Raw genomic sequence first — 11091 nt, 5'->3', positions numbered from 1 at the left:
GTGTGTGTGGGGTGTGTGTGTGTGGGGTGTGTGTGTGGGGAGTGTGTGTGTGTGTGTGTGAGTGAGAGAGAGAGAGATCGAAAGAGTGTATGTGTGTGTGAGTGTGTGTATGAGAGAGTGTGTGTTTGCCTGTGTGCATGCTTGGTAGAGTGTGTGAGAGAGTGTGACGGAGTATAAGCCTGTGAGAGGGGGTGTGTGTCGGTGTGATTGTGGATCCTATATTGGCCATACACTCCGACTAGCTGCTCAGCAATCATTTGCTATTTCTCTTTCTATTTCCACACCTATAGGGGTCTGGAGTCACATATAGGTCAGACGAGGTAAGGATAGCAGTTTCCTTTCCTGAAGGACATGAGTGAACTGGGTGGGATTTTCCCGACAACTAGAAATAGTTTTATGTTCAACATTAGTAATTCCAGACTTTTAAAAAATGGAACCTAAACATTAACATCTGCCATGATGACATTTGAACCTCAGAACATTGTCTGCGTCGATTGGCTTTAATAGTCTAGCAATATATTTAAGCCAAGGGGTGCAATTGAATTCTATTTTGCTACGAAGTGTGAAGTATTGCATTTTGATACAACAAACAGGAGTGGGACTTATATAATTAATGATAGGGCCTTGGGTAGTGCTATGGAGCAGAGGGACTTGGGGGGGGGGTTCTGGTACATTATTGTTTAAATTTGTGTCACATGTAGATAGGATGGTAAAAAGACATTTAGTAAACTTCCCTTCATTGCTCAGTCCTCTGAATATCGGAGTTGGGAAGTCACGTTGAGGTTGTGCAGGTCTCTGACTCTTCTGGAGTACTGTGCCCAGTTCTGGTTGTCCGGTTATAGGAAGGATATGATCAAGCTAGAGAGGTTCAGAAGAGATTTACCAGGATATTGCCAGGTATGGAAAGTTTGAGTTATAAAGACAGGCTGGGACTTTTTAACTGGAGCATGGGAGGTACAGAGGTGACTTTATAAAAAGTTTAAAAAATAATGAAGGGGATAGATAGGGTTAATGGGAGTTGCCTTTCCCCTAAGTTGGGAATTTCAAGACTGGGGGCATATCTTTAAGATGAGAGGAGAGAGATTTAAAAAGGACATGAGGAGCAAGTGTTTTTACATGGAGTGTGGTGCGTGTGTGAAATGAACATCCTGAGGGAGTGGTGGATGAGGATACGGTTACAACATTTAAAAGATATTTGGGTAAGGACATGGAAGGATGTGGGCCAGGAGCAGGCAGGTGGGACTAGTTTAGTTTGGGAATTATGTTCGGCATGGACTGGTTGGACTGAGTGACCTGTTTCTGTGCTGTGTGATTCTATGACTAATCCCACATTGTAGAAATAGCAAATGATTGCTGAGCAGCAGGTCGGAGTGGGTGGCCAACGTAGGCCCCACACTCACACCCACACACACACTCTCACAGGCTTATACTCTACCAAGCATGCACACACGCAAACACATGCTCTCTCATGTGCACTCACACTTGCACACACACATGCTCTCTCTCTCTCTCTCTCTCACACACACATCTCAGGAGTGAATTTGCATTTGCAGAATTGTATTTGCACATACATTCTATCTTTGCTCAAAAAGCACATAACCTGCAGGCAGTCCATCCATCTAACATTTTAGAAATTTCTACTATGGAAATAGAACCAGTCTGACTCAAGATTGAGATTCAGACTGAGTCTGCCCCCACACCTTTAATACATTGTCTGAGCTGAGATGTCACTTTTTTTTTTCGATGAAACCTTAAGTTATCTCGCGAATGTGACTTACAAGAAGTTCTGGGATTGACATATTAATGAACCGAAACCTGCAACCCATTCTAAAAGAAAAAAGACTTAACAACAATCTAGGTCTGTTCAATACCTGTATACCATTTTAATTGCATGACACTGTGATCTTTTGTTATAAGTTATGTGCCTTATGATCCTGCCCCGTTTATTATCTGATGAAGGCACTGCGCTCCGAAAGCTAGTGCTTCCAAATAAACCTTTTGGACTGTAAACTGGTGTTGTGTGATTTTTAACTTTGTCCACCACAGTCCAACACCTCCACTTCATGTCAGTGACAAGCCTTGAAAGCTCTCATTGTCTGCATGTAATACAACAGTTAGAATGCCTGAGGACAAAGACTGAATGGCTAACAATTATATGCTTTGATTGATCATCAATATGAAGACGTCGCTGATTAATGCTTCCCACTGTAATATATTTTCAATATCTACTCTGCAACACCGCTTTATCATGATATTTGAATACTTAAACGACACTTCTGTAGAATTCAGAAGGATAAGGGGTGATCTCATCGAAATCTTTGAGATATCGACAGGAAATGATAGGTTTGATAAACTATTTCACCTGGTTGCAAATTCTAGAACTAGGGACATAGTCTGAGAGTTAGGGCCAAATCGAAAAAGCATTCAATTTTTCAAAGTGGTATGGATGTGGACAATGCATTAAACATGGTCAACTTACCGAGTTCAGCAAGACTTTTCATGAGGTCTCGGGTATGGGAAACTGACAGTGAAGGTAAAACACCTTGGGACCTATGCCTAACTGGATCCAGAAATGGCTGAGTGATGGGAAGCAGGATGTGATGGTGGAGAACTGTGATTTTGTGACTGGAAACATATGCCCTGGGAGATTCCACAGGGATCAGTGTTGGATCCTTGCTTTTTGTGGTGGTACATTTAATGATTTCAACTTGAGTGCAGGAGGATCGGTCGGTGAGTGCGCCAATAATAAAAAACTAGGCTGGTAAACAATGAAGAGGATCACCTTCATTTACAGATGGACCAATCAGAGGGACACCACATCTTTCACTTCAGAGGGTTGGGTCTAAAAACAGCATTAATTTTAGAAAGAAGGACATTTTCTGTGTAATTTGACAGAAGACAGGAGACTCCAATGTTTCCCAAAGTTTTGGTTCACCCATCTTGTAGTGGGGCCAGCTTTTTTAATAGGTTAAAGTGCCTTTCAACTTCAGACTGTCCTGCATTAAATCCTTGCCTGAGCACCTTCCCCCAAGACCCACCCAGCACCAGGCCTTGTTATCATATGGAGAAAGTGAGGACTGCTGATGATGGAGGTCAGAGTCGAGAGTGTGGTGCTGGAGAAGCACAGTAGGTCAGGCAGCATCTGAGAAACAGGAGAGTTGATGTTTTGGGCATAGGCCCTTCATCAGGAATGAGACTTGTGGGCCAATGGGCTACGAGATAAATGAGATGGGGGTGTGGCTGCGAGGAAGGTAGCTAAGGGTGCGATAAGTGGATAAAGGTGGGGGTAATGGTGATAGGTCAGAGAGGAGGGTGGATCGGATAGTTGGGAAGGAAGATGGATAGGTAGGACAGGTCATGAGGGTGGTGTTGAGTTGGTAGATTGGATCTGGCATAAGCTGGGATGAAGGGAATTGGGGAAACCAGTGAATTCCACATTGATCCCTGTGATTGGAAGATGCCAAGAGGAAGATGAGGCATTCTTCCTCCAGGCATCGGGCGGTAAGGGTTTGGTGATGGAGGAGGCCCAGGGCCTGCATATCCTTGGGGGAGTGGGAGGGGGAGTTAAAGTGTTCAGCCACGGGGCGGTGGGGTTGATTGGTGCGTGTGTCCCGGAGATGTTCTCAGAAGTGTTCTACAAGTAGGCATTCTTGTTATCAAATGGGCAGCAACCATCCCTGGTGAAGGACTTATGCCTGAAACGTCGACCCTCCTGCTCCTCGGATGCTGTCTGACATGCTGTGCTTTTCCAGCACCGCTCTCCACTATGACTTCTGTGGAGCTCATGGTTAAAGGTAAAGCCAGCATCGCCCTGTACCCTAGCAGTGACCTGAGGGCTGGCTCAGGTTAAACACTGTATCCCGCAATTAGGAGGCCATTCAGCCCCATTCTGCTGCCATTCTGTGAGACCATCTTCTGCACATCCACCAACCTTTTTCCCAGCTACCATCAAGTCTGGGGTCACTGGACCCGAAAAGTTAACTCTGCTCCCTCCCTCTCTCTGTCTCTCTCTGCCAGACCTGCTGAGTATCTCCGGCGATTTTCTGCTTTAGTTTCCGTTTTGGTTTTCGTTTCTGGAGAGGTGAATTTGAAAAGAGAGCTGGGTCTGAAAAGAGAGTTGTGTTTTTCTTCGGGGGCTGGGGACTTTTTTTGTCGGGATCCTGGGCACGTGACCTCTCCAAAATCGAAACTGACCAGGGAGGAAATCGAAACCGATCTCCCCGGTGGCGTCAGGCGAGAGGGGAGTATCTGAGGCAGGATGTAAGGGCGGTCTCAGCTCGAACAGCGGCACAGAGGCAGCCACAGGAGCCGGAGAATGGGCTGTAACTGGAGCGAGCAATGTCCGGACCCGTGTTCCGAGCCCGTGTCCATTGTGGCGCCCACCCCCAGAGCGGGCAGACCACCTCCAGTTGCCAGTGTCCAGCCTGTTTCTTACGGCTATGAGGAGGTGAGCAATTTGCAGATCCAGAGACCGCACTCCCAGCTGAGTGCCTGCAAGCTGCAAGTGGTTCATAAGCAGCTGTACTGCGCAGTAAGCCAGGAGGAGGAGGAGAGCTATGGGCAGGACAACAAGAATGAGGAGCATCTATTCTTTGGCACCTTCTTCTCGGTGTTGAACCGCGTCCCCGGATACCATGGTACCCTCCAGCGCTGGAGGAATGACCTGCAGCGGGCACACCGTGAGGACACCCACATCCTGGACTGGCCCTACATCTGGCGCCAGGGTGGCATCGGCTACCTCAGGACGCTGAGGCTGGTGCGGGAGCTGGTGCAGGAGGAACCCTTCACCCTCGCCGATCAGATCAAGTTGGTGTCTGCAGCGAAGGGGGTGGTGAGGCAGAGGAAGAAGGAGTATCATCGCGCCCAGACTCACAACAAAGCCAATCGGACGCACCAGAAGGTTCTGAAGGCCTGGACTGAGGTAGTGGATACCCTTGAGTACTACTGAAACCAAACCATCTGAAAATCCAGTGGTGGAAAAACACTACCAACTGGTACCCACAGTCTACCAAAATGCCCCACATTTTACTAAGCCTTCCCGAAGGACTTTGCAGCACAAAGACTGGTGGAAGATTGAAATGATTAATTCAAGGACAATTAATGTTAATTCAGAGACCAAATAGATGTCAACTAGCCAGTGATGAAAAGGTATGAGTGGCAAAGGTGACTTGGAGGTGCCGGAGTTGGACTGGGGTGTACAAATCACACAACACCAGGTTACAGCCCAACAGTTTTATTTGGAAGCACTAGCTTTAGGAGCGCTGCTCCTTTATCTGGTGGTTGTGGAGTATAAGTTTGCGAGACACAGAATTTTAGCAAAAGTTTACAGTGTGATGTAACTGAAATTATATAAAGACCTCGATTGTATGTTCAATCTCTCATCTTTTAGAAAGGCCATGTTGGTTTCAGTTCTTTCATATATAAACGGCAAAACTTTTTAAAAAGTTACATTCTCAAGTGAACTTTAACAATTGGTGTCATGTCGGCCTGGAGAATGTATTGAGGGCGCGAGGTGCCCTGTGTGAGACTGTCTGTGCCACAATGGTCAGACCGATTCTAATCTAAAAAACAAATTTACAGAATCTTACATGGATTCATGCAGCTTTTGAGCAAAGTAAAATGTAATTCTGCAAGTACAAATTCACCCCACAAACTTATATGTGTATGTGTGCACCTAATGTGTGTGTGTGTCTGAGGGAAAAGTGGTGCGCTCTCTCACAGACACTCGTAACCACCCACCTCTCTCACAAGCACACACACACACACAAACAGACTTAACAAACAACCTAGGTCTTTTTCAATATATAACTTCTGTTACACCACACTGTAAATTTTTGCTATAAATTCTGTGTCTTACAATCTTATATTCCATAATCACCTGATGAAGGAGCAGTGCTCCGAAAGCTAGTGCTTCCAAATGTTGGATTATAACCTGTTGTATGATATTTAACTTTAAATGAGTGATAAAAGTGGGGATATAGGCCATGTTCTCATTGAATGGCAGTAGAAGGAGCTCAATGGCCCCCTCTTGTTTCTGACTGCCTGGATATAGCAGCAATTTTAACTTGGGCCATCCTTCGGGGCACTGCTCGGCTATGCTGGCTTTACATTTGAAATTGAGCTCCACTGAAGTCACTAGAGTTTACCATTCGGTGGAGCGTAAACTATAAACTGGTGTTCTATCTGATCCGATGAGATTCCTGCCTGGACCAGATGCAGCAAAAGAGCCCCGATCCCCCCCACCCACTTCAGCAGGGATGCTCGTGGCCTGATCCTAAGGGGCCAGCCTGTCTCAGTTGGCCAAGATATTTGGACTGGATGGGCCAAAAGGTCTCAACATGCTAGGTGAGGGAATGAGAACATGGGAACTGGTCACAAAGCTCCTGACTGCTACCCAGTGAGCTGCAGGAATGTTGGAGAAAGCAGAAATGAGGATACCATTCAGTCCATCAAAGCCTGCTCTGCCATTCACAGCTACTCTTGTTGTTTCAATACTCCACATTTCTACACACTTGACATATCCCTTGATTCCTAGAGAGATCATAAATATGTCAATCCCAACCCTTCAACTGCAGACAGTTCAGGGAAAGTTCAGTAGATTAACTTCAAAGCTGAAAGGCTTGTCTTCCGAGAGATTGAGTGTGTTAGGTCTCTGCCTGCTCGAGGTTAGGAGAACGAGAGGGGATCTAATTGAGGTGTATAAGGTGGTCGGGGGTTGACCAAGTAAGACACAGAGCAGGCCTTTCCTCTTGTGGAGTAATTTAGAATAAGAGGTCATAGTTTTAGGAAAAGGGAGTACCAGATTTAAAGCAGAGATGAAGAGGAATTATTTCTCTCAATGGGTCAGGAATTCAAAGAGAGATGGATGCTGGGACACTGAGAAAAGTTAAGGATGAGATGGATGGATTTTTAAAATTAGTTATGTGTTGATGGATTACAGAGAGTGGGCAATAAAGTGGAGCAAAAGCTGAGATGAGATCAGCCATGATTGAATCAAATGGTGGGACATAATCGTATTAAGTGATGGAACAGGCAGAAAACTCTGCAATGTCCACACCTATTCCTAGTTCTTGTGTTCTTATGGTGAATGTATTCCACATTCACACCACAACACCCTTTCCCCTCCTCACATTTACGTGATCTGAGGCAAAGATTATCACTCCTAGACCCAATGGTGAACAGTTACAAACAATTCCTGGGGTTCTGCTCTCAATTGCCCACCCACCTGCTATTCTCGATTGGCCACAGTTACAGAGTCTGAACCCCATAGTCCTTCCATTCATACTGGGCTGCAGCAATTCAAGAAAGCAGCTCAGCATCACCTTTCTCCAGGGCAATTAGAGATGGGCTATTAAAGTTGGCAGAGCCAACATCCAAAGAGCAAGTAAAAAGAAAGGCATTGGTCTTTCTTTTAAAACTGAGTCACTTGCAGCTGATTTCCTTGAATTTTTAAACCACAAACATCATTTTTTTACACGCAATCTGAAATTGCTTGCCCCAACGAATAGTGGAATGTTGCTACACCAACTAGCAGAGTCAGACTGGGGCTGAAAGGTCACTGTGGCAGGCTGAGATAACAACAATTAGTAAAGTCAGTCTCGTCTGCTAAAAACCATCATGGCAGGTTGGGACAATAAATATTTAATAAGTAGTTAGCAGGGTCAGCCTGGGAGAGAAGACCATTGTGGCAGAGGTGGTAGTAAAATATCTAATCGTGACATGAGAAAACAATTGCTAGGGTGGTACAGTGGTTCAGTAGTTTGCATTGCTGCCTCGCAGCTCCAGTGACCCACGTTCGAATCCTGTCTATGTGGCGTTTGCACATTCTCCCTGCGTCTGCGGGGGTTTGCTCCGGGTGCTCCGGTTTTGTCCCACAGTCCAACGATGTGCAGGCTAGGTAAATTAGCCATGCTAAATTGCCTGTAGTCTTAAGTGCTTAATCAGGGATGAATGTAGGGGCGTGGGTCTAGTTGGGTTGCTCTTTGCAGGTTCGATGTGGACTTGTTGGGCTGAAGGACCTGTTCCCACAGTGTAGGGAATCTAATCTAATCTAGAATGTTGGGAAAAAAGCCATAGTGGCAGAAGTGGAGTGATAACAGGAAGTAACATCATTGGTTTAGGATATATCTGGAGAGAGATAACTCTGACGAACACAGTTGGGCATGCTAATGAGCTAAAAAAAACATGAGAACTAAGAGGTATAAAGGGCAATCAAGAATTCGGTTTCTGGTTGCTATGGTTTTTTGTTTGCCAATAAAGACCGACTTCTTGAAAAATTCTCCACGTCTCCTGGTGATTATCTGCATTTTCTCCATGACACCTGACGCCCAGATTCTCTGGCGTCTCATCAGAAACGGGTGTGGGCTTGCTAAAATCCAGGTGTTATAGCCCGACTTCTGAAGCAATTTTTTTTTTTTAGAATTCATTCTCGGGATGAGGACGTGACTGGCTCGGCCAGCATTTATTTCACGAGATTGCAGGTAAGAGTCATTGCTGTGGGTCTGGAGTTACTTGTAGACCAGACCGGGTAAGAGCAGCAGTTTCCTCCCCTAAAGGAAATGAGTGAATTAGATGGGTTTTCCTGACAATCAACAATGGATGCATGGCCATCGTTAGATTCTTAATTCCAGATTTTTATTGAATTCTCAACCCTCAGTGGCAGGATTCTCTGGGACATGTCCTGAGTCTCTGGATTAACAGGCCACTAGATTTAGAATGAGCTTGATTGTCAAGATGTACTAAATGCAGAGAGCAGTGAAAAGTTTACAAGTCGCCACTTACGCCGCCACTTAGCTACAGATTCTGAAGTACAAATTCTCAGGGGAAAAGATTTAGAAGCATAAAGAAATGAGAAGTCCAGCCTTTCAGATCATGGGAATAAATTAGAAAAATAAAGAAACACCAAGCTGCAAATAGCAGTCCGTCTCCCCCGGCACCCAGCATCCAGTCCGCACCTGGCCTTGACTCCAGACCACGCCAGGGTTCACGTCAAGGTTCTCACTGCCATCAAACCATTCTTGTATCATTTCGAGGCCAGCGGTCTCTGTCAGGCTGAGAAACAAACTGCAACACAGGGCGGGCTGAGAGGCCGTCACATTGGGCCAAGGCTGAGGCCAAGAGCCTGAATCCACCAAGAGCAAAAAAACTGAAGGGCAAAAAAAACCCTTGGGCGGCACAGTGGCTCGGGGTGGTACAGCGGCACAGTGGCTCAGGGGTGGCACAGTGACTCAGGGGTGGCACAGTGGCTCAGGGGTGGCACAGTGGCTCAGGGGTGGCACAGCGGCTCAGTGGCTCAGGGGTGGCACAGTGGCTCAGGGGTGGCACAGTGGCTCAGTAGTGGCACAGCGGCACAGTGGCTAAGGGATGGCACAGTGACTCAGGGGTGGCACAGTGGCACAGTGGCTCAGAGGTGTCACAGTGGCTCAGGGGTGGCACAGTGGCTCAGGGGTGGCACAGTGGCTCAGGGGTGGCACATTGGCTCAGGGGTGGCACAGTGGCACAGTGGCTCAGGGGTGGCTCAGTGGCTCAGGGGTGGCACTGCAGCTCAGTGGCCCAGGGGTGGCACAGTGGCTCAGGGGTGGCACAGTGGCTCAGGAGTGGCATAGTGGCTCAGGGGTGGCATGGCGGCTCAGTGGCTCAGGGGTGGCATGGCGGCTCAGTGGTTAGCACTCAGGGTGCCAGGGATCTGGATTCAATTCCAGCCTTGGGTGACTGTCTGTGTGGAGTTTGCATTCTCCCAGTGTCTGCATGGGCTTCCTCTGGGTGCTCCGGTTTCCTCCCACATTCCAAAGATGTGCAGGTTAGGGGTGAATTGGCCATACCAGATTTCCCATGGTGTTCAGGGATGTAAAGGTGAGATGCATTAATCAGTGGTTAATGTAAGGGGATAGGTACTCTTTGGAGGGTCAATGTGAACTTGTTGGGCCAAAGGGCCTGTTTCCACACTGTCGGGAATCTTCGACTACAATGTGCCATCCAAGCCTGCAGCACCATTCAATATGATCATGACTGAGCATGCAATTTCAGTATCCCACTCCAGCTTTCTCTCCATTCTCCTGGATCCCTTTAGCTGCAAGGGCCACATCCAGCTCCCTCTTGAATGAATCTCGCAAACTGTCCCCCAGCATCTTCCTGTGAGAGAGAAGTCCACAGGTTCACAACTCTCTGAGTGAAGAAATTCTTCCCCATCTCAGTTCTGAATGGCTTGCCCCTCATTCTGACACTGTGACCCTGGTTCTGGACTTCCCAACATTGGGAACTGGTGAACCTTTGCTGACCTCGCTCTGTTCTAAGCATGGATCTGGGTGGGTTACAATTTGGAAGGGTTGGTGTGCCCTAACCGAACCTCGGTATGATAGTGGTGAGTAACCTGGACTATTAGGCGGTAGACTGGGGTTTAATTCCCTGCCGGAACGATAGCGACATTTTGAGGGCGTGGTTCGAGTCCTGTTTGTGCATTAACATCTCTGAGCGGACTTCTCATAAAAACAGGCTCGCAAACAAAGGACATTGATAACGGTCTCCATTATCTTTTCTGTGGCAAGTTTTGAACCTTAGTCTATCAAGGCGCCCATTCCAGACTTCCTGCTTTTTGACGACAACTGAAAAATCCCCTTCTGAAGAAAGGTCACTGGACCAGAAACGGTGACTGCTTTCTTTCCCCACTCCCCACCCCCACTCCAGATGCTGACTTTCTCCAGCAATTTCTGTTTCCGAATCTGATTTTGTTGTTACTTCGTCCCATCGGTGGACATGTACCTCCCACCCAAACGAATTGGAACTGAAAAGCCTAAAGCAATTGGTAGCAACAATGAATGGGGGGTTTTCCCTCTCATCCTCCTTCACTCACTCGAATCAAAAAGGGGTCAGTCACCCTCACAGATTGGAACCTTTCTGGGATAAAGGTGATGCAACACCATCCCCTGCTGCTGGCAGACTGTACTACACCCACAGTGGAAAGTCAAAGTCATCTGAGTAGCATTTTTGTCTGCTCTTCTCGAGAGAAGGACAAAGCCCAGTGGCTGGGATCCTGCGATTAAGGTGATGCAACACCATCCCCTGCTGCTGGCAGACTGTACTACACCCACAGTG

This window comes from Chiloscyllium plagiosum, chromosome 37 (genome assembly GCF_004010195.1).
Source record: "Chiloscyllium plagiosum isolate BGI_BamShark_2017 chromosome 37, ASM401019v2, whole genome shotgun sequence".
In the NCBI taxonomy this organism is placed as follows: Eukaryota; Metazoa; Chordata; class Chondrichthyes; order Orectolobiformes; family Hemiscylliidae; genus Chiloscyllium; species Chiloscyllium plagiosum.
The sequence above is the reverse complement of the archived record's forward strand: the minus strand, read 5'-3'. Positions refer to the sequence as shown.